This window comes from Macaca thibetana, chromosome 1 (genome assembly GCF_024542745.1).
Source record: "Macaca thibetana thibetana isolate TM-01 chromosome 1, ASM2454274v1, whole genome shotgun sequence".
Lineage (NCBI taxonomy): Eukaryota > Metazoa > Chordata > Mammalia > Primates > Cercopithecidae > Macaca > Macaca thibetana.
The window spans coordinates 15,944,606-15,966,157 of NC_065578.1; the positions used below are offsets into that span (position 1 = coordinate 15,944,606).

At 51.1% G+C, this 21,552-nt stretch overlaps 1 protein-coding gene across 2 annotated transcripts in view; it reads right to left on the reverse strand.

The window, feature by feature from the left end:
• IGSF21 (immunoglobin superfamily member 21) overlaps positions 1-21,552 on the reverse strand; it is a 271,747-nt gene that overhangs the window by 67,616 nt on the left and 182,579 nt on the right. The window lies entirely within an intron of this gene.

Below are 21,552 nucleotides of genomic sequence, written 5' to 3' on the forward strand. Positions count from 1 at the left end.
TACAGGCACGGAGAGATGAGTGACTTGCCTAGGGTTCCACAGCCAGGAAGTGGCAGAACCGGGATTCAGAGGCTAGGAGCCTGGCTCCAGTTGGCTGACCCAACTCTGAAGTGTTCCTTATGTTTTAGCTTTATTATCCATAGCAGAGACCCAGTTCCATGAGTGGTTCCCTGGGAGGGACCCACCTGAGGCGGGGCAAGGGCAAGTTCTCTCATTTGAAGCCCGAGACTTCCCTGAGCTTCTTCCCCTCCCTCACCTTCCACCCAGAGGTCCTCCCTGTCCCTCTGCTGGGGCTCTGTCCTCACTGGTCCTGCATGGTACCTGCGGGTCTGCTCAGTCCAACAAATGTTCGGGGCCAGGATCAGCCCTGGACGGTGGGGGCACAGGGATGAGTAACACGGGGCTCTTGCCCTTCAGGAGCTCAGGCCACATTCCTGAGTGCCAGACCCTGAAGAGGGAACTGGAGACACAGAAAGAAAGAAGAGGGTCCATGCTGCAACAAGGTCGCTGTCCAACAGAGGAGGCAAACTTGGACATGGTGAATGATTGTCACAGTGATAACCACAGCTGTAGTAAGTAATGCACCCTCCTGCCTCAAAGATGCCCACGTTCAAATCCCTGGAACCTGTCGATGTTTCCTTAGTGGCAGAAGGGGCTTTGTAGGTGTGATTAAGGATTTTGAGATGGGGAAGATTATCTTGGATTATCCACATGGATCTAATATAATTACACATGTCCTTATTGGAGGGAGACAGGAGGGTCGGAGTTGGAGGGGATGTGATGATGGCAGTGGAGGCCGGAGCGATGCCGTTGCTGCCACAAAGAGGCCACAAGCCAAGGTATGCGGGTGGGCTCCAGAAGCTGCAAAGGTAAGGAAGTAGACTGTCCCTGGAGCCTCCAGAAGGAGCTTAGCCCGATCAACACTTGGATTTTAGCCCAGTGAGACTCATTTCGAATTTGTGACATCCAGAACTGTAAGATACTAAATTTGTGTTATTTTAAACCACCAAGTTGGTGGCGATTTGCGACAGAAGCAATAAAAAGCTAACACAACAGTTGACACTGACCGAGTTCCTACTGGGATAAAACCTAACTGAGCACAACCTGTCTCAGTGAATCTCCTGACAATTACCGCTGCTCCAGCAAGTAGATGCTATTTTTGTTTTCATTTTGCAGATTCATTTAATTCATTCATTCAACAGATATGTATTGACTGCCTCAGGCAACCTTCCAGGTGCTCAAGATGGAGCTGTGATCAGGAGACAAGAGGAAACTTGATTTCTAGTGCGAGACGGAGACAAGAGATGGGCAAACAAATGAGGATGCCCTGCCCACCCCTAGGCAGAGAAACAAGCTACAGAGAAGCAGAAGGTGAACCTGGTGATGGGATGACATTTTGGAGAAGATGGTCAGGGAAGGCCTCTCTGGGGAGGTGACACCTGAGCAGAGACCCAGAGAGACCAGAGGAGGGAGCTGATATTGTTTGGCTGTGTCCTCACACAGATTTCATCTTGAATTGTGGTTCCCGTAATTCCCATGTGTTGTGGAAGGGGACTGGTGGGAGACAAGTGAATCATGGAGGCAATTTTTCCCATACTGTTCTCATGGCAGAGAATAAGTCTCACAAGATCCGATGGTTTTACAAGGGGAAACCTCTTTCACTTGGTTCTCATTCTCTCTTGTCTGCCGCCATGTAAGGCATGCCTTTGATCTTCCACCATGATTGTGAGGCCTCCCTGATCATGTGGAACTGTGAGTCCATTAAATTTTTTTTTCTTTATAAATTACCCAGTCTCGGGGACATCTTTATTAGCAGCGTGAGAACAGACTAATACAGGAGCCAGGTGGTCCCTGGGCTTCCTCCTGGAACAATCCAGGTGAAGAAATGGATGACAGAGAGGTGAAGACACTTGTTCACGTGGATTCAAAGACCAGCTCCGCCACTCCAGAGGCTGCAGTCTTCCCCGACACAGAATGACAGTGGAGCTGTCCAGAATGACCAAAGTGCAGAGATGAAGCAGAGGGAGGGCCCGCTGAACTTGGCCAGGGCAGATGTGTTGGCGGAGGTTCCTGGGGACAGGGATTAGTCTTATGGATGGGGAGGGGTTTGCCAGGCAGAGGTGGTGGGTGCTGCTCCTGCAAAGTCTGGATGGGGAGAGGCATGGTGAACACTTTCAGAAATAGGGAGTCATCCTTGCAGCTGGGTCAAGAGGGGGGATACACAGGATGTGGGGCACCTGGAGTGCTCATATCCTGCTGGCAGGGATGGGAATGTGTACACGTGCTTTGAAACTGGTAGGTGGTGTTGTGGGATGCATTGCGCTCCCCCTTCCCAAAAGATCTGTTGAATCCTAACCCCTGAGACCTGTGGATGTAACCTGATTTGGAAATAGGGTCTTTGCAGATGTAATCAAGTTAAGATAAAGTCAGGCTGGGGTTGGGTGGGCCCTAATCCAGTGACTGTGTCTTTCTAAGAAGGAAATCTGGACAGAGAGACAGACACACAGCGGGAGAATGCCGTGTGATCATGGAGGTGGAGTTTGGGGTGATGTGTCTACAAGCCAACGAATGCCAAGGACTGCTGGCAACCACCAGAAGTGAGGAGAGGCAGGCATGACTTTTCCCTGGAGCGTTCAGAGGCAGTGTGGCCGTGCCAACACCTTGATTTCAGACTTCTAGCCTTGAGAACCGTGAGAGAATACAGTTCTGTTGTTTTAAGTCTCCCAGTCTGTGGCATTTTGTTACAGCAGCCTTGGCAAACAAGCACAGGCAGCATCTCTGAAAGATGAACATTTGCCTTCCCTGCACCCCACATGTCTTCTCCCAGGGATACATCCAAGAAAAAGGAATGCTTATGTTCAAAGCAGTTTTACTTGTCATGGCTCAAAAACTGGAAGCAACAGCTCCAATGCCCCTCCACAGGAGAATAGTTAAATAAACTAATAAAGTCCATGCAGTGGAGTACTACATAGCAATGAAAAAGAACAAACCACTGCTACGAGCAACCACATAGAGAAATCTCCCCGACATTCTAATAGTCTAAGTTAGACTTAAGGAAAAACTAGTCTAAGTTCATACAAAAGTCAGAATAGCACCTCCCTCTTGGTGGATCAGGAAACTTCGTGAGGTGCTGAGAATGTTTATCTTGACCTGGGCAGCTGTGTGTGCATGGATACCAACTCCTTTATAAAGCCCTTAACTGTGTGTATGTTATACTTTAACGTAAAATGAAAAGAAATTGGTAGGCATTCCACAGTGGAGAGCCTTGAAGGCCTCACCAAGGCATCTGTTGGTTCTGTCGGCCTTCATGAGGCTGGGGATGGTGGGCTGTTGAGCAGAGGAGGAGGCACATGCAGCTACAGGCAGGACTGGGGACCTTTAGTGGTGTGTAAAGGGAGCTTATGACAAGTCCAGAGCCCCCTTGGCCCATCAGCAGCTAGAGCAGCTGGCAGGGCCTCCATGCACACCCCAGGGCCTTGTCGGCTGGCATCACAGCCTGGGTAGGTGGTGGAGAAACAGAGCGGGAGAGCTAATGGTGTGGAGACTCAGTTCAGACTCTCTCCCTCCCCTGCCAGCTTCTCTTAATCAGTTCACTCTGCCGGCCCTGCTCCGTTTCCAGCAGCTCCAGCCCTCCCAGGGCACCCTGGTATTTCCTCCATCAGACCGCAGCTCCTCCCTGCTGACTGCTGCCTCCCGCACTGGCAGAGGGCAGAAGCAAAAGGAGGCCAGCCCTCAGCAGCGGCTAGAGGCCGTGGAGAGAAGGGTCACCCAGGGTGCGGAGGACTGAGCTCCCTGTCATGGAAAGTGCGATGCAGGGGCTCAGAGAGGCCAACTGATCTGCCCGAGGTCCCACACTGTGAAAGGGGCAGATGTGGGGATGCCCTGAAATGAACTTACAGGCCAACAGGGAAAGGAGGGGGTGTGGTCTACTGGGGAAGGCTTGGTACCCTAACCTGACTGCCTGGGTTCAAATCCTGGCTCGGCCCCTTGCCAGGTGCCTAACCTGGGGGAGGGCATTGAACCTTTTGGTGCCTCAGGTTTCCCATCTGTGAAATGGGGCTGACAGTGCCATCCCCTCCATGGCTGAGTTCTCACAGGTAAGTGCACTTGGATTGGCACACAGTTAGCCCTAGACCCGAGAGTGTATTATTATTAGCAAACGGTGGCATCATTACCCCTAGGGTGGCTACAGAGATGAACTACTCCTTTATATTTCATTTCATTTCCCTAAGGGCAATGGCAGTGACATTTCCAATTGGAAGCCCTTTGAGGGCATCAGGCCCACAGACAAACTCCCTGTAGCTACCTCCTCCTCTTTCTCAGTGGCTCTGCTCGGGGGAAGCTGGGGGTGGAGAGTATGGGGGTATGCAGTGAGGGGCTCTCACCCAGCTGGTAGAGCTCTGAGGCAGAGCTGCAGTCCCTCCTTGGAGGTAGCAATACGAATATGGGGACCTGGTGCCACCAGGTGCCAAGTGGCCCCCACTTCCCAGCAGCTCCAGGCTGCACCTGTGAGTGCCCTGGCCTGGGCTTGCCAAGCCCTGCTGCCCTGATCTAGCCTGATGCCCACCTTAAAATCCAGGGTCTCTTCTGCAGGCTGCATGGGTCCTGGGCATGGACTCAGGCTCTGCCAGGTCCACAGGTCTCACAGGTCAGCAAGGCCATCTCCCTGCCTTCCGACCGCACTCAGGTCAAGCCAGAAAAGGGGGCTCCTTCTCCATATCTGAGTCTCCTGGGGGAGGTAGGAAGTGGAGGAAGCCCGGGCATGGAACACACATGCCCTTGGCTCCCACAGCCCATCCCGGGGCTCTGCACACTGTACTATAACTGCCTCCTTACATGTCTGTCTGGGCGTCAGTTTTTTAATTTTTAAAAATGGGACATGGGGCATGAGCTGCCTCAAGGAGTGTTGTGGAGCTGAAAGAGAGAATCCATGTAAAATATTTAAACTGTACATGTGCTCTGCAAGCAGAAATTCTTCTTGTGTGTGTGGAGGGGTCTGGTTTTTTTTTATGACCCAATAATCCCACTGCACTTGGCCTCTGGTGCATCAGAGGTGCTCACCATGTGTTTGCTGAATGAAGAAATGAATAGGATGTCCAGTGATGTCTCCAGGCCAGAAGGTGGATAGGGCAGGGGCTGCACTTAGGAAGGCTGGCCAGGGAGAGGAGCCATGTCCCAAGAAGCAGAGGGAGAGGCCAGATCCCTCGTTAATTCTTCTGTTCCCTCCTCACCTCTTTGTGCTGAGCTCTGCGGGACCTTGGGTGAGCGTCTGGCAGTGAGGAGGGAGATGTGGACATGACCTCTCCCTCCAGGAGCCACAGACTAGTAGGAGGAAGGGAACCTTCGCCAAATCGTGGAAGAGAGAGGCTCATGAGGTCACCCAAGGGAGCAGGGTGTTCCTTTAGGGGCCGTTGAGAGGGTCATCTATGATGCGACAACCTTCTCTCCTTAAGATCACGATTGCATTCTATAATGTGACATTTGTTCCATTCAGGAGAATGAATGTGTAAGTTCTGAAGCACAGCACGAGCAAGGGCCTGGGGTCGAGCCCTCCTTTACTTCATGCACTGTACTTGAGATGCTGGCTTAGGCACCCTGAAGATGAGAACCGCTACAGCCCTCACCGCAGCTTGGGGGTCAGAGTTGTGATTCCTTTTACCAATGAAGAAGCTGAAGCTCTGAGTCCTGCCCAGTGTCACCACTGATAGCTCCTGGCAGAGGCTGACCACAGCTGCCTGTCTGCCCGCACGTGGCCAAGGGTGATGGGGATTGTGCATCTCCTTTTCCCAAGCCTGCTGAAGCACTCATAGGGCAGTGGTGGACAGCCTGTGCCCTGTTGCTGAGTTTTCACCCAGAAGGCAGGTTTGAGTCCTGGCTCAGCTGCTTGCCTGCTGTGTGAGCTTGGGCAAGTCACTTAACCTCTCTGAGCTCCATCTTTTCATCTACAAATAGAGATCATAACAGGACCCGCTTTGTTGTAACATTGTGAGGATAGATGAGTCGATGCAAGTGAAGTGCTTAGAGCAGGGCAGGGCACATGTTAAGAACTTGATAAACATTACTGTGAGCACTGTTATTATTAGTCCTCAGATCTCAGGGCTCTTGTTATATCATCACTCTCATGGGGGAAGCAGAGGTCCAGGGAAGTTAAATGAAAGTGTTCGAAAGCCCCTGGCAGGGTTGGGGAGGAGGAGGGAGAGTTATGACTGGACTTAGTCCCACGGTCCCCACAAAATACTCAACATGCCCAGGAACATTAACCAAGCAGGGGGAAAAAAACAAGACATGGCCAAACAAATGCCCTGTCAAGGAAGGAAATATGTCATCAATTAACTGAGCCTCCCCAAACCTCTCCAAATAATAACTGGGAGTGTCAGCATAGCTCACAAAGAAATGCCATTGAGAGGGCAAGCCACTCCCCTGAGAATCCAAATGCCAATATGCAGAACCAATCGGCTGATTGGGTTCCTGGCAGGTTGCATGTTCCCAGCCCCAGTCCTGGCTGTGCCTGGAGCCCGGTCACCCTGGGGCCTGGTCTATTGCCTGTTTCCCTCAATCGTGCACCAAGGAAGGGGCTGATAAGTGAAGCTGAGGGGGCTTCCTGTCATCCAGCACCCCCTCACATTTGTGCATTGGACAAAAAGGAAACTGAGGCTCAGATACATTGTGTGACTGGCCAACTCACCCTATTGCTCTGTCACAGGATCAGGACTATAACTCAGGCCTCTCTGCCCAATGCCAGCTGATGGCCCAACAGCCAGGCCCTCTGACCAGGAATTCGCTTATCGTATAAGAAATCTGCACTGGCCCCTGGCTAGGGAGGGGCTGCCTGGTGCCATTCTGAGGAGGGGCAGGGGGACCAAGTTTTCATCCTCAGGGTGCTTGATATGAGAGGGAAAAAGGAAATTGTATATTCAGATAAATAAATGAATCTTACTGGGTAGCAATCAATGCAAAACAAGCAAACAAATCGGATCAATGGGTTAAGAATGATGGGGCATGGGGGTGGAAACTTCTGGGTGGAGGTGAGGCAGTCAGGGAAAGCATCTCTGCAGAGGTGACATTTTATCTGACACGGCAAAAAAAAGCATGAGTAAATGTCCTGAGGTAAGAACAAGCTTGGCGAGAAGGCCAAGGTGTCCGGAAGCTGATGTTTAGGAAGCTGGAGAGGGAGAGGGTAGGAGATGAGGCTGGCCAGGTGGATGGAGCCAAGCATACAGGGTCTCCTAGGTCTGATGGGAGACTGGGTTCTATCCCAAGTGAGTGGGAAGCCCATGGAGGGCTTCAAGCAGCAGGTGTCATGATCTGATTTCACTTTAGAAAGCTCACTCTGGCTGCTGGGTGGGTGTAGAAAAACCCAGGTGGCAAGAAGCCATGATGCACAGAGAAAGGACCTAAGTTGTGAGCTGGAAAGAAAACGATAGCTGTTAGGTGGACACGAGGAAGGCTGGCCCCTGGCTTAGCTCCATCGCTATTGGGATATGTGACCTCAAGCAAGTCACTCAATGTCTCTGATCCTCTCCTTCCTTTTTGTAAAATGAGGAAGGCTTCCCTGCCCTGCAGTTTTGTGCAATGCTGCTTCATTATCTCAGTTGAAGTCTGTTATTTGCAAACACAGGTGATGGTACCTATTTTGTACAAATGGCCCAATGGCCCACCAACTTATATCTCTGTCATTTCTATCAATGGCAAGTTTTAGAAGACTTCTTTTCCTTGACTAAGATTTAGGTCTGCAACAACCTGATGATTCATCTGAAAGCTCATCCATCCATCCATCATCCATGCATGCGTGCATCCATCCCTAATCCATCCATCCATCCATCCATCCATCCCTCCATCCATCCACCCACCCATTCATCATCCATCCATCATCCATCTATCCATCATCCATCCATCCATTTCCCATCCATGCATCCATCCATCCATCTATCCATTCATCCATCCACCCATCCACCATCCATGCATCCATCCATCGTCCATCCATCCATCCATCCATTATCCATCCATCCATCCATCCATCCATCCATCCCTCCATCCATCCATCCCCTTCCCTGTCTCTTATTGAGTGCTTACTCTGACCTCAAGAGTGACCTCAGGCAAGTCTCTTAACCACTCATCTTCTGCCCTCTCTCAGCCTTACTTTCCCAGGAACTTCAGGCTCACCAGACCTTGCCAATCACCCTCAATCCCACCTAACCATCACTCCCTGAAACACGATTATCTTCCAAGGCAAAGATTCTCCCAGAACCGGGAATTTTATTAGACTGCAATAATATATTAAAGAGGGTTTAAAGCACCCGGAGCAAATTCTAATGTGAAGAAATACCACAGCAACAAATACTTTATTCTGAACTGTTTACTAAATTAGGTCTTTCCCGGACATTTTTAGCCTTCAATTTTTTTAAATACCAGCAATAAAGCACTTGCATAATTAGTAATAAAGCTGACAGCCTGGTTACTGATTTTTTACTTAGAAGGAAAAGGATATGTGTGTGTGTGTGTGTGTGTGTGTGTGTGTGTGTGTGTGTGTGTGTGTGTGTGTGTGTGTAGATAATTTCCAACAGCTCTGGTTTCCTGACTGCAGACATAGAAATGATTTGCCATATCAGCAATTCTGCCCAGCAGGCTGCAGGTCAGGAGAAAGCTGCATTGAGCACTATGGAATGGAAACAGTTCTCCTTTAGGAGTCAGAAGTTGACTTTTGATTCTGCGGCTGGCTTGCTGTGTGACCTTACGGAAGTCATCCACAGTCTCTGGGCCTTGGTTTCTCAGGTGGAGAATGAGAGGGTTGGCCTGGGTGATGTCTGAAGACTGCCAGCAGATCTGTCCTGAGTCTGGAGGGGATGGTGGCTTTAAGTGGCATCTGTGTGTTGGTGGCTCCCATATTTGTATCTGTGGTCACAACTTCTCCCCCGCCCTGTGTTTCCACCAACCTACTTGCAGTCTGTGCTCAGGCGTCTAACAGATATGTCTAACCTGATCCAAACAGAACTCGTGAGTTCTGTCCTACACCCTCAGCCTGAGCTAGTCTTCATCAGTCTCCTCTTCTCAGGAAGGAGCCCCTCTCCTCCCAAATGCAATGGCTATGGCCCTAGGGGCCACCTTTAACTTCTCTCTCACTTTCTGGTGTCCCCTTTCCAGCCCATCAGCGAGTGCTGCCAGGTCTGCTTCCTAATTCATCCCCATCCCTTCTCTCCGCCTCTGCCTGTCCAGCTCCGTCACACCCCACCCCGATCTCCCTGCTTCATTATTTAGCAGCTTAAAACTCAAACCGAGGTCAATTTCAGTGACTCTTCGTCACTCAGAATACAATTCAAATTCTCTCTAATGGCCAAGGATGTTCTATAACAGTGGTCCTCAAACTCACCTGCAGATTGGATGATCTGATACGTGGATGCCTGTGTCCCTCACCCTTGCTGAGGTTCTGATTTCAAGGGCTAGGGGTTTGGCCTGGGCACTGGGAGATTTCTGGCTCCCCTGAGTGGGCCATAGAGCAGCAGCATCAGCCTTATCTAGGAGGACATTGGAAATGCAGACTCTGGGGCCCTGTCCCAGCCCCACTGAGAATCTGCATTTTAATAGTCAAGTTCCACAAGACTGCTCCATGAGGCCTGGCCTCATCTTCTGCATTCTTTGCATGGCTCACCAACTCTGTCAGTCCCTCTGGACATTTTTATGTTCTTTGTTGACATATTGAGCTTGCTCCTGTCTCAGGTCCTTGCTTTCCTTCTGCCAGAATGCACATTCCTTGGCCTTTGAGTGGCTGCGTCATCTCGCTCGCCATCCAGGAAGTAGAGAAAGAGCCCCCCCGATGTCTGACCTCTTCCTTGCAGAGCCCCACCGCCTCCTCACCTCTCTCTGTGTTGCTAGCATAGCACTGGGAATGTCACCTCCGTGGGGACAGGGAACTTACCTGTCCTGCTCATCTCTGTCACTCGATGTCTACAGTTAACAAACAAACACTTCTAAAATGACAAATGAATAACTAAGGCAAGCCCTTACTTGAGGTGCTTGAAACATGTCAAGGTGCATTCGACATCGGAACTAACTCCCCACCACTCCATCCGGGGTGCTTCCTGGCACTGGGCTGCAATTCCTGACGGTTGACTCTGGGTGAAGATGCTGTCTCTGGAAGGCCCCTGATCCAGGCAAGCCATTACCCAGAGGTAGGAGCAGGTGACCCCATTGCCCCCACCCCATTCCATCAGCATAGGACTCAGCCTCCTCAGCTGGGGAGGCTGCCGGGGGAGGATAATTCTGCCTTGAGGGGGAGCTCTCTCAGCTCTTGGGCAAGTCGCTTCTCTTCTCTGGGCTGCATCTGAGCCCCCTAAATAGGATCTGAGATCTGCACTGCACAGGATGGTTGCTAGGGTTTAATCAAACAATGGATGGGGAAGAGTTTTGCTGAAGTCATAATTCCATATTTGGATAACATGTCAGCACATTAATTTAACAAGTCTTTCCGGAGACCCTGTGCTCAGCACTGAGAACCTAGAGATGAAGAAGGGAGGGTCCCTAGCCTTGAGAGACAAGACCCATCCTTGGTGACTGGGGACCCCAGGCAAGAGCCCCCCCACTCCAACCCCCGCGACCCTGAAGTTGCAATACCCTAGTGCATCACCAGAGGGCAGCAGACAGCTTTGCAAGTGCTTCCCTCCCTGGGGAGCTAGGCTGGGGATAGAAGGGTGTGTTCTGGGAGTTCCAGTGGCCTCCTTGTGGGTCTGAGGTCAAACAGAGAGTGGGGGAAGGTGGGTAGAGGACTCAGTGGCAGCTGTGAATGCAACAGGAGTCATCTCAGTTCCCTGCCTCAAATCTCTTCACTAACCCAAGACCCAACCAAGGAGAAATACCCCTGACCCTCCTTCTAAATTGGAAATGGGAGCCTCCTTGAAGCTCCAGGGGCCTCTGGGGCATGAAGATCTGGAGTCTGTGTGCAGGGGAGATTTGGGGACCACAGAGGGACTCCTAGCCAAGAGATGCAAGAATGCATGGGAAGAGAGGGAATGAAAGCACCGTGCATGCCTCTGTGCACAGGGTGGCAGGAATAGGGCACCCCAATAGAAAGTGGGCTATTGGAAAGGGGAGAGAGAAAGGAAAGAAGAATATAACTCTAAAAATGAAAATCAAAGACTGAAAGTCAAGGAACGAGAGGAGAAGAGTGTCCACCTTCAGTGACAGGAGGTGGAGCAAGTTAGGGAGGTGGTGCCAGTCCTCTGTGGAGCTTGCACCTGTGCAGGAGGGAGGAGCCATGGAGAGGAATCAGCCCAGCCCTGCCCTGCCTGGGCTGCTCATGGCCTTTGTGGGGACAGCAGATGTGCGAGTGGACAGGTGGGAGCCAGCAGGAGAAGGCTAAAGTGGAAAGTATGGGGCACTCCCTGGGTGCAGCAGGCAGGATCGATTCTGCCGCTGGGGAGAGGGTCAGGGAGGGCTGCTGCGTCAAGCGGAGCATTGGAGCTGGGCCTGGAGCACCACTGGGCTTTGAAAAGGCAGAGAAGGCCAGGCAGCCCCTGGAGAAGGAGAGAAGAAGTGGGAACCTGAGGGGTCAATGCCGGGATGGGGGAGGCAGGGAGAAGGTGGCAGGGGCAGGGGAAGATGGGGAGCAGGGGAGTGTGCCCAGCTCAATGGGGACTGAGGCAGAGCATCCGAAGCACATTAGGTTAAACAGATTTCTTCACTAGTCAATGGAATTGATGCTACCAGCCAAGACAGCAGAGAAGATGCAGGGCACTGATTTCCCAGGTCCCTCTCCCAGAGCCAAGAGTGGCCATCACTTGCTCTCCCTGGCTGTGGCATCCAGGGTCCTGGGACTGCCAGGCTGTGGCTCTTTTTAAGGTGATGACTGATGCTGGCAACTTCCCACTTGGAGGGTCCAAGCATCCCGGGTAGATCCTCTGTACACATACATGTGTGTAGGGGTGGAAAGATAAGGTCATGTGCCAGTCTCCCTTACTAAGTGACCTGGCGCGGGGTGGGCATCAATTACTGTTTGTTGGGGCTGGGCACAGTGGCTCATGCCTGTAATCCCAGCGCTTTGGAGGCCAGGGCAGGTGCATCACTTGAGGTCAGGAGTTCAAGATCAGCTTGACCAACATGGTGAAACCCCGTCTCTGCTAAAAATACAAAAAATTAGCCAGGGGTGGTGGTGGGTGCCTATAATCCCAGCTATTTGGGAGGCTGAGGCAGGAGAATCTCTTAAACCTGGGAGGCAGAGATTGCAGTGAGCCAAGATCACGCCAGTGCACTCCAGCCTGGGCGACAGAGCAAGACTCTGATTAAAAAAAAAAAAAAAAAATTACTGTTTGTTGGATGACCTGCTCTCCATGCTCCATGGCCCAGGGGCCCAATGAGTGGACTTGGCTCCAGTGGTCCATGGAGTGCCACAGCTTGGGCGTTACCCAGGCTTCCCCCTGCACAAGTTGTGTGACCCTGGACAAGTGACCATACCTCTCTGTTCTTCCATGTCAGCATCTGAATAACAGAATTCAACGAGTCTGAGATCTGCGCTCCACAGATTGAACCAGATGACAGGTTGGGAAAGAGTTTTGCTGACTGTTTGTTTGAAATGATAATTCCACATTGGAATACAACCCATCAGCCCATTGATTCGACAGATCTTTACGGAGGCCCTGGGCATCTATCCCAGGAGCTGGACTGAGCACGGAGGACCCAGAGATGAAGCAGGGAGGGTCCCAGTCAGAGAGATCAGAACCAAGGAGGAAGGCTGGGAGCAGATTCCTGCAGTCTGGGCAGAGCATTGCTCTGGGACCTGACAAAGGGGGGTGCCTTTCCTAATTAGAGCTCTGGAGGTGGAAGGCCTGGGATTGGGTCCAGTGGAACTTCTAGCTGGAAAGCATGGGCACGCTGTAACTCTGAGGAGAGTGCCATGGCCAAGGAGCTATAGAAAGCATCTTGCTCCTGGCCTTCCCTTTGGCCTGCAAGCGAGGCCTCACTTCCTGAGGAGTTTAGCCCAGGGCTTGGCCAATGAGTGCACCGCACATGCCAGCTGTTATTGCTCTGCTAATGACTGGCAGCCCAGGCATGGGGGCAGCCCAAGTTCCGGGGTTGGCTGGTGCCTGTGAGGTCACTCAGGCCTCAGGGAATAGACTCTGAGGTCACTGACTGGCCTGGCTATTTCATCATCTTCAATTAAAAGTGGCCTGGCTGTAGGGGCGTTAGAATAACCGCCTGTTGGCGGATGGGGACCACCAACAATTAGAATTATCTATGCCTTGATGCCCGCCATTGAATTCTTTGACCCCAGTGTGCACATTGGAGCAGGAGGATGAGATTGTGTGAAGTGGGCTTTCCAAATTGCACTGCCCATATCTTAACCTGGAAGACTTTTTAGCAAATGAATTCCAGATTCCCCGGGTCTTGCTCTGGGCTTGAATCAAATTCTGTCTTGGTGGAGCCCAGGAATTGGTATTTTAAAGCAGCTTCCAAGGTGATCCTGATGCAGGTGGTCAGTAAGCTGGCCTGTGGTGTAGACACCACCAGTGGGTGACTTGTTGCTCCGTTGACATGTAATTTTATATGTATTTATTATTTTGGAGAAGAAGTCTCACTATGTTGCCCAGTCTGGTTTTGAACTCCTGAGCTCAAGTGATCCTCCCATCTCAGCCTCCCAAAGTGCTGAGATTACAGGCATGAGCCACTGGCCAGCTGATGTGTAATTTCAGGCTGCTGAAGGCTGCTGAGCACACCCCTAGTGGCTGGGAGGAGACCCGCAACCCTGTCTTCTAAAATCATCCCTGGTTTGGAGATGGGGACCAGGTTCCCACTTGGGGTTGAAAACCAGGGGGTTTCAAGTCTAATACTAAGAGGCATAATCTGTTAAGAACAATAAAATAAACAATGCCAGTCTCTCTCATTCACACTCCTGGATGAACTCTGGGTGGGAGAGAGAGGAATGGGTTTCCAGCAGGCCACTCTTTCTCATTCACACTCCTGGATGAATTCTGGGTGGGAGTGAGAGGAATGGGTTTCCAGCAGGTCAGGAATTGAGGATATTCTTGGAGAGTTAGTTTCATAAGGGCAGGGCCTGTGTTTGTTGTTGCTCAGTGCCTGGCACAAGCCCAGCATGCAGTACGTAGGCAACATGTGTTTGCTGAGTGGTCAAATGAGTCAATAAATGGATGACCACTTCATGTGGCAAGCAGCACCTGTTAGGTATGTTTTAGAGAGAAAAGACGTTTGGTTCGTGAAAATATACAGAGGGAGAAGGGAGCTGGAGAATTCAGACTTTGAAACCGACGACGGTCGGATGGCACGTTTCTTTGTATCAACTGTAAAAAAAGAGTTTGGTCTCCACATGAATAGATTGTAGACGGATCATTTAACTTTTCAAAGGGAAACAAACCCCTCTGCTCTTTGAACCAGACAGTTAATGTGCCTATTTAAAAATCAATCCCTTATTTTTTTTCGTTTGAACGGATTCCAGGCGGCTTCTGCTCAGAAACTGTTGTCTGCCCGTGGAGTGGTCTTGCCACTCCTTGGGCCGTTTCCTCTTGCCGTATCTTTGCACACACGGGACCCTCCAACCAGATCATCAGCTCCCAGCTCCTCTTTGTCTAAAACCCACTGACGCCTCTAGAACCACTTCAAATGCCAGCATCACCCTGATTTCCCCAGTCTCTGCATCTCTGATTCATCATTGGGTTATATCTGAATCTTCTCTATGACAGCTATCACTTTATTACTTGAATTGTTCGCTATTTATCTCTGTGTTTTATCTCCCCTTTCTCTTTTTTCATTCCACAAATATTTATTGTTCCTTTCTAAATGCCAAGTAGGTCCTGGGGTTACTGAGATGAAGAAGATGTAGCCGAGCCTTGGAGGAGCTTATAGGCCAACAGGCGTCAACGGAGGGGAACAGGCTTTAAGTTCCAAAGAGGCAGGGGCTGATTTTAGCCACTTTTGTGCACCGTAGCTCTGTGCCTCAAACCAGCGAACGCTCACTGTGCACTGTTGAGTGTGTGTGTGAACCGATGCACCTCAGAGTAATAAAGCAAGTGGCATTTCTTCCAGCGCCCTGCATTCTCAGCCTCTTTGTTCCATTTACTCCAGCTCTCCCGCGTCTCCCTCCTGATAAACATGCATCAAAAGGTGCAGCCCAGCACTGGCTTTCTCTACACGGCCTCCAGCCCCCTGCCCCCCACCCTGCCCGGCCGTTCCCCACAGCCTGTGGCTTTGGGGGATGACGCTTGTTCCTGAAGCCTCAGGATGCTTCAGGAAATGGAAGACACGGCATGTGTGTGGGCGGAGTGGTTGAAGCCTTGTTGTGATTCACCCGGACCTCCACGGAGGTCACAGCTTCACTCTGGGATGGCCATATTCCATGGGGAGGAGGTTCAGGACACACTACCTCAAATATGGCACCTTGGTATATTGAATATTTTATACCTGGAGGTCAGATTCCAGGCTCCACTGTGGACAGCTTTGTCTTCCTTCCCTGGCACCTCCAACCAAGCCTCTCTACCCAGGAACTAAGGTGAGCTTGACAAACCACATATCACAGCATGCCACAACCTTCAGTGGCTTCCAGTGCGTGGAGAATGAACGTGAGCTGACCTCCCCGTTCCCTGTGCTCTGGCAGCAATGGCCCTCTGGCAGCTTCCAGATCACACCAAGCTCTTTCTCACCCCAGGACCTTTGCACTTGCCATGTCATCTACCTGGAGTGCCCTCCCAAGCCCCAACCTTGCCTGGCTGGCTTCTTATACTACATATCTCTGCTCGGATGTCTCTAGATTCCTGGAGATACATTCCAGGTATCTCCTATGAGAAGCTGTGCAATGCCCTCACCCCATTATTGTCACTGCTCTCTATCACATTGCAGTCAGCCTTCCATATCCATGGGTTCAGAATCTGCGGATCCAACCAACCGTGGACCAAAAACATTCAGAGAGAAAAATAATAATGCAACGATATAAATAATACAAATAAAAATATAGTATAACAGTGATTTACCTAGCATTTACATGATAGTAAGTATTATAAGTAATCTAGAGATGCTTTAAAGGATCTAGGCAGATGTGCGTAGGTGATGTGCAAATACTGTGCCATTTTATATGTGGGACTTGAGAATCCTAGGATTGTGCTATCTGCTTGGGCATGTCCTGGAACCAATCCCCCCACGGATCCCGGGGGACAGTTGTACTTTATTCCCTTCACCACACTCATCACACATTGTAACTATTTTTCCTTGTTATTTTAAAGGCATTTTTTTAGTGTGTCTCTCCTCACCCACTAGATCAGAAACCTTCCGAGGGCAGGTCTGATTATGTCTTGTTCACCACTCTATCTCCATCATCATCCCTAATATACGGCAACTACTCAATTCCTTTGTGATGAATGAATGATGTGAGTGTTAGGGGAAGGAATAGGGGACTGGATGTTCCTTTCCCAAGGTGGCTCGTTCATCTGCCAGCAGCAGCAAGTGTTGCAATGAAAGCACTCCACCACCATGTTCACCACGAACTCATTCACTACCCCGTGGTAGATATTTACAAATCATCTACCACGTGCCCAGGGTTAGGGTGCTGTACTGGCGGTTGGGGAGAGGATGGTGGTGAAAACATCAGACCTAGTCCCTGTCCTCACGGGGCTTCCAGTCTAGTGGGGGGCGGGAGTGGTGCAGACTCTGAAGACACAGCACCAGGCTGTGAGCTTGAGCAGTCAGGGTTGACTTCCTAGAGGAAGCAACATTTAAGCTGACCTTGAAAGGACAAGTAGGACCTTGTTGGCAAAGAGAGTTGGCCAAGGTGTTGGAGGGACCTGCAATGGCAGATCAGGGGCAGGAGTACACTGAGCCCCTCCAGTCTAGATTTCCTGCACCAGTGAATTAAGGCCAGTGAAATCTGTCCGGTGCTCCTCATCGCTTCTTGAGCAGATCGAGTGGGACAAGGGCCTCAGGGTGCTTCCGGAAATGGAAGACACAGTATTTGTGTGGACAGAGTGGTTGAAGCCTCGCTATGATTCACCCGGACCTCCAAGGAGGTCACAGCTGGCCTCTTTGATGGCCGCATTCCATGGGGAGGGGGTTCAGGACACGCCACCTCAAATATGGCACCTTGGTATATTGAATATTTTAAGCAGATGGAATTTGAGAAATGGCAGGTGCAGGAAGGACTCTGACCTTTCCCTGAAGCAGGTCACAAGACCTTCACGTGAGAGGTTCCCTCTCTGTAGCTGGAGGAAGGAAGCATCTTCACTTCCAAGGGATCTGAACAAACCACCCTGCTGAGTGTCCCCAGCTTACTGCCCTTAGCTCAGACCCTTCTATCTGAGGTAGGACTCCCCATCCTTCATCCAACGCAGCAAAAAACACAGCTCAAACCACTTCTGTGGGTCTTCATTTCCTTATAAAATCTCCCGTGTCACCTAAAACATATACGAACTAGACCTGTATCCTTTTGTCTTGTGAATTCGTCTTTTGCTACAGGGGCCCCAGCCAAGAACCTAGAAGGGTGGAATGAAGAGTAGACCTTGAAACAAGGATTTGGGAGCAAGGGGTTTATGTGAGAAGGGATCCCAGGAAGCTGGTAGAATGAGCTAGAAGGGAAGGAAGCCAACACGGGTGCATTCTCAAGGTTATTCTAGGGGGCACTGAGAAACTCCGGGAGAGATTAGACAGCATTCTTCTCAGAGTGTCTCAATGTCCCTCCTTCTTATCCCATTTTCTGATTTTACCCATTAGGAAACACCCCCAAGGGGCCAAGGAGCATACCCAGAACTGCCCACTCATTTTGCACATTTCATTATGCACCTGCTGTGTGCCAGGCCCTGGGCTGAGAGCTGGGCATGCGAGGTGAAGGAGGAGCAGGTACTTTGTTCTCCTGAGCATGCATCTGAACCGTCCCCCTGGAGGGACGAGGAGGCTGGGTATGCATCCAATAAACAGTCATTGGTCAAGGCTGCTCCCGGGTGGTGTCAACTCCCCAGCACTTCTCACCTGCCTCACGTGCAGGCTGAGTAGGCTCCAGTGACCTGAGAAAGCCCTGGGTAAGCATCAAGGATGCTGGCACTGCCAGGAAGAGCGAGGGGTAAGAGGATGTGGGCATGGCGGAATAACCGTTGGCCGCATCTGCCTCCTCCCTTTCACAGAGGGCTCCTTCCTGCCCTCAGGTCTCCACCCAAGTGCCACCTTCCTCGGAGGCCCTGCCTGACCCCCATCTAAATGGCACCCAGCATCTCATTCCTTCTCGGCACTGCACCCCACCTGCCCCTTCATTGCATGCCCACAGTTTAGAATCACTTCTTTGCAGAATGTGGAATGATGTATTCATCTACATTTTGCCGTGTCTCCCCCACTAGATTGCAAAGCCGTGCTTTTCTCATTCCCCCCTGTATCCCTGGGCACCTTCCACCAAGCCAGGGTCCTAGTAGGTGCTCAACTAAATAGCCTTGGAGGGAATACATTCTTGTCAATTCCAACCTGGGAGTTCTGGGCTCTGGGGCTAAGACCTAGAAAGGCATTTGATAGATGGGCCTCTGGGATGCTCAGAGAGGCAATGATCTGTCCAAGGTCATACAACTGGGGATACACACCTGCACCCCTGGGGGCAGAAGTCCTGATGATCCACCCGACTTCCATCCCTCCAGGGCCCCCTCAGTGGGACAAAAAGCACCAGGAGCCCCTGGGGCTCCTCTAGGCTACCCGGGAAACTGCTCTCAGCCAATTCTTGGTAATCTTCTCAGCCTCATTCTCTCCCCACTTTCCCCAGCAGAAGAGGAACCGACTCAGACAGCTGCGGAGCTGGTACTCTCTCTTGTTGAGATGCATTAATTTGTAAATATCTTCATTTATATGTAAATGCGGAGTCCCGCACCCGCCCCCAGCCCTGACGGGGCTCTGCAGCCTAGAAAGGCAGTGGCCCCCAGCATGGCTGGCTGGGAGGGCCCGACAATCCTCCGTGATCCTCTTAGGCTCCAGAGGGTCTGCTCCTTCCTTCCCTCGCCCTTGGTAATCAACAAACAGGACGGCTCAGCTCCCTGGGGTGCTCTCTACTTGGGAGACCACCCCTGTCACCAAGGTTCAGGGAGAAGGTGGGGGAGACTTGTTCCCATGTAGGAAAGGAAAGAGCACTGGCTCCTAAGATCAGGCTTAAGTCAGTGCCACTGTGTGACCTCAGGCAAGTCTCATTCCCTCTCTGGGCCTCGGCTTCCACAACTGAAAAACAAGGGATCTGGTCAAGTTCATGTCATTCCAGAGGGAGACTGTTGGGCCTTGCTGAACTTCAACCTCTTCCACAGTAAGAACAGGGCTAGAGAAAATGATTAATAATAGTAACACCTGTCTGCATTCATGGGGTTGTTTGTGCAGATCAGAAGAGAAAGGGTGCATAAAAGGAGGCTTTATGAGATTTGTAAAAAGGTGAGTTTTTTTATTTGTCTGTTTGTTTTATGATGGGAGAAGGAGAGATTGTTCTAGGCAATGGCAGCAAACATGTACCACTTAGAGACCGGACACCAGCACTTCACCTGAATGCACCCGTTAGCTCCTCACAAGCTGCAGCTAGCCTCTTAGTGCTGTCATGTTCCTTTGGAGGTCAGGAAACTCAATTGTGGGGTTACCAGCCCCAGATTTAACTAATGCCAGGAGGTGGAAGAGGCAGGATTTGAACTCAGGCTGTTGGACGTAAATTTCACTGAAATTCCACAGCAATTGTACAAAGCCAGTCATGTCAAGCCTGCTTCACAGGCAAAGAACCGGAAGCAGAGAGAGAGAGGTTAAGGCTCTCGTCCCCAGTCATTCAGTAGGCAGAGACTGAGCTGGGATTTGCATCTGGGTCTTCTGGTAGCAGGGCTTGCCCTTGAGGCTCCAGGGAGCAGGAGAGGGTGGGGCTCAAGAATATTCTAGATGGTCCCTGGATTTCTTTCTTAGCTAGAAATCAGAACCAAGGAGTCCTAGAGGCCATGCTGGTGGCAGTAGGTGGCTTGGTGAGGAAGGAATTCTCAGAGACACGGTGACCGGCAGGGGTGGGCTGGGTGGCATTAGGTTTCTGGGAATCGTGGAGATTATTTGGGAGTTCACTTACTACAAAACCATCTGTGGTTTCCAGAATACCTATTTTCTCCAAAATGAGTTTTTATCTCCTTTTTCATCTTGATCATAACTGGTTTGTTTTAGGTGTGCTTTAGTATTTTAAGGAACCATAATTTCTTTTTGGAAGCAGGGTCAGGAGAAATCACAACTAGATGGATGAAGGAGTTTGTGTGACTGTTCACACACCTCTTCACACACCTTCACGTCCACATTGTCAGCATGGTCCTGGCACAGAGCTCGGAGAGGAGGAGGACCAGCCAGGCTGCCTGGGGAGCACACTCACCTTCCCATTTTCACAAAAGCAGGCAGAGGAGGATGCCTGGGCCAGGTTCTTGGTGCAGGGCTGGACTCACCCTTTACAATCTTCTCGTCCCATTTTCTAATTTTACCCAATAGAAAATAGGCCTGAAGGGCCGAGGAGCGTAGCCTGAGCTGTCCACTCATTTTGCAAATTTCATTATGCACCCACTGTGTGCCGGGCCCTGGGCTGAGAGTTGGGGATGCAAAGTGAAGGAGGAGCATGTCCCTTGTCCTCCTGGAGCTCACGGTCACAGAGAGACCCACAGCCCATGCTGGAGAGTAGGGCCTCCCTTTCCTCCAGGCTCAGAGTCTAAAGACAGCACAGTACCAGGCACTAGCTGGGAAATCCACATAGCACGGTGCCACAGTGCACGTCATGTTGGCTTGCTGGCTGCAGTCCCCCTCAGGGTGCCCAATGCAGCACTATCCCCCTCCAGCTTTGGAGCAGACCACTACTTTCAGGCTGGGCACCTGGCAAAGCATTTGGCGGTGTGGCGTGGAAGAGTGTGTATGTGCAAAGCTGTGCACTCTTCCTGAATGCAGTGAGATTCCCTCTGAGGAGGGGTGGGGACTGGGGCAGTTGCAGCCAACCAGCTTTGGGGGATCGGTTCAGCTGAGGTGAGGGGTCCCATGGGTGGAATTGCTTGAGTGGGGTTCTGAAGGCTGATGAGGAGTTTACCAGATGACCAAAGGGAGAAAGGCCCTTTGAGAAGAGGGACCAGCATGTGTTAAGTGTCAAAGGAATAAAACAGGACTAGGCTCTTGTGGGGAGTTTGTGGGAAGGAGGTGGAGCCACACACATAGAAAATAGCAGGCTGTAGGAGATGGAGTCGGCTTGATTCTGCCGCCCCACCTTCTGGAAAAGAGGGATGGAGTAGGAAAATCAAGCATCTCTGACTTGAGCACTGCTTCTCCCCACTCTGCTACTTTTGACCTGGGAGTCCACTTGCTTGGGGTCATTCTCTCTTAAGCTTTGGCCTTTATGGCCTTGGAACCCACAAGAAACAGTAGAACATGTTGTATGAGCTTCCAAGCCAGGCAGAACTGCCTCACCGCCCAGCGGTCTCATTGCTGCCTGTGTGACTTTAGGCCCATTGCTCACCCTCTTTGGGCCTCAGTATCTCAACTGGAAATAAATGGAGTTTGGAAAACCACCTTCCAGGACTGTTGGAGGACCTGGCAGAGGAGCTGGCCTGGCCCTCTCCT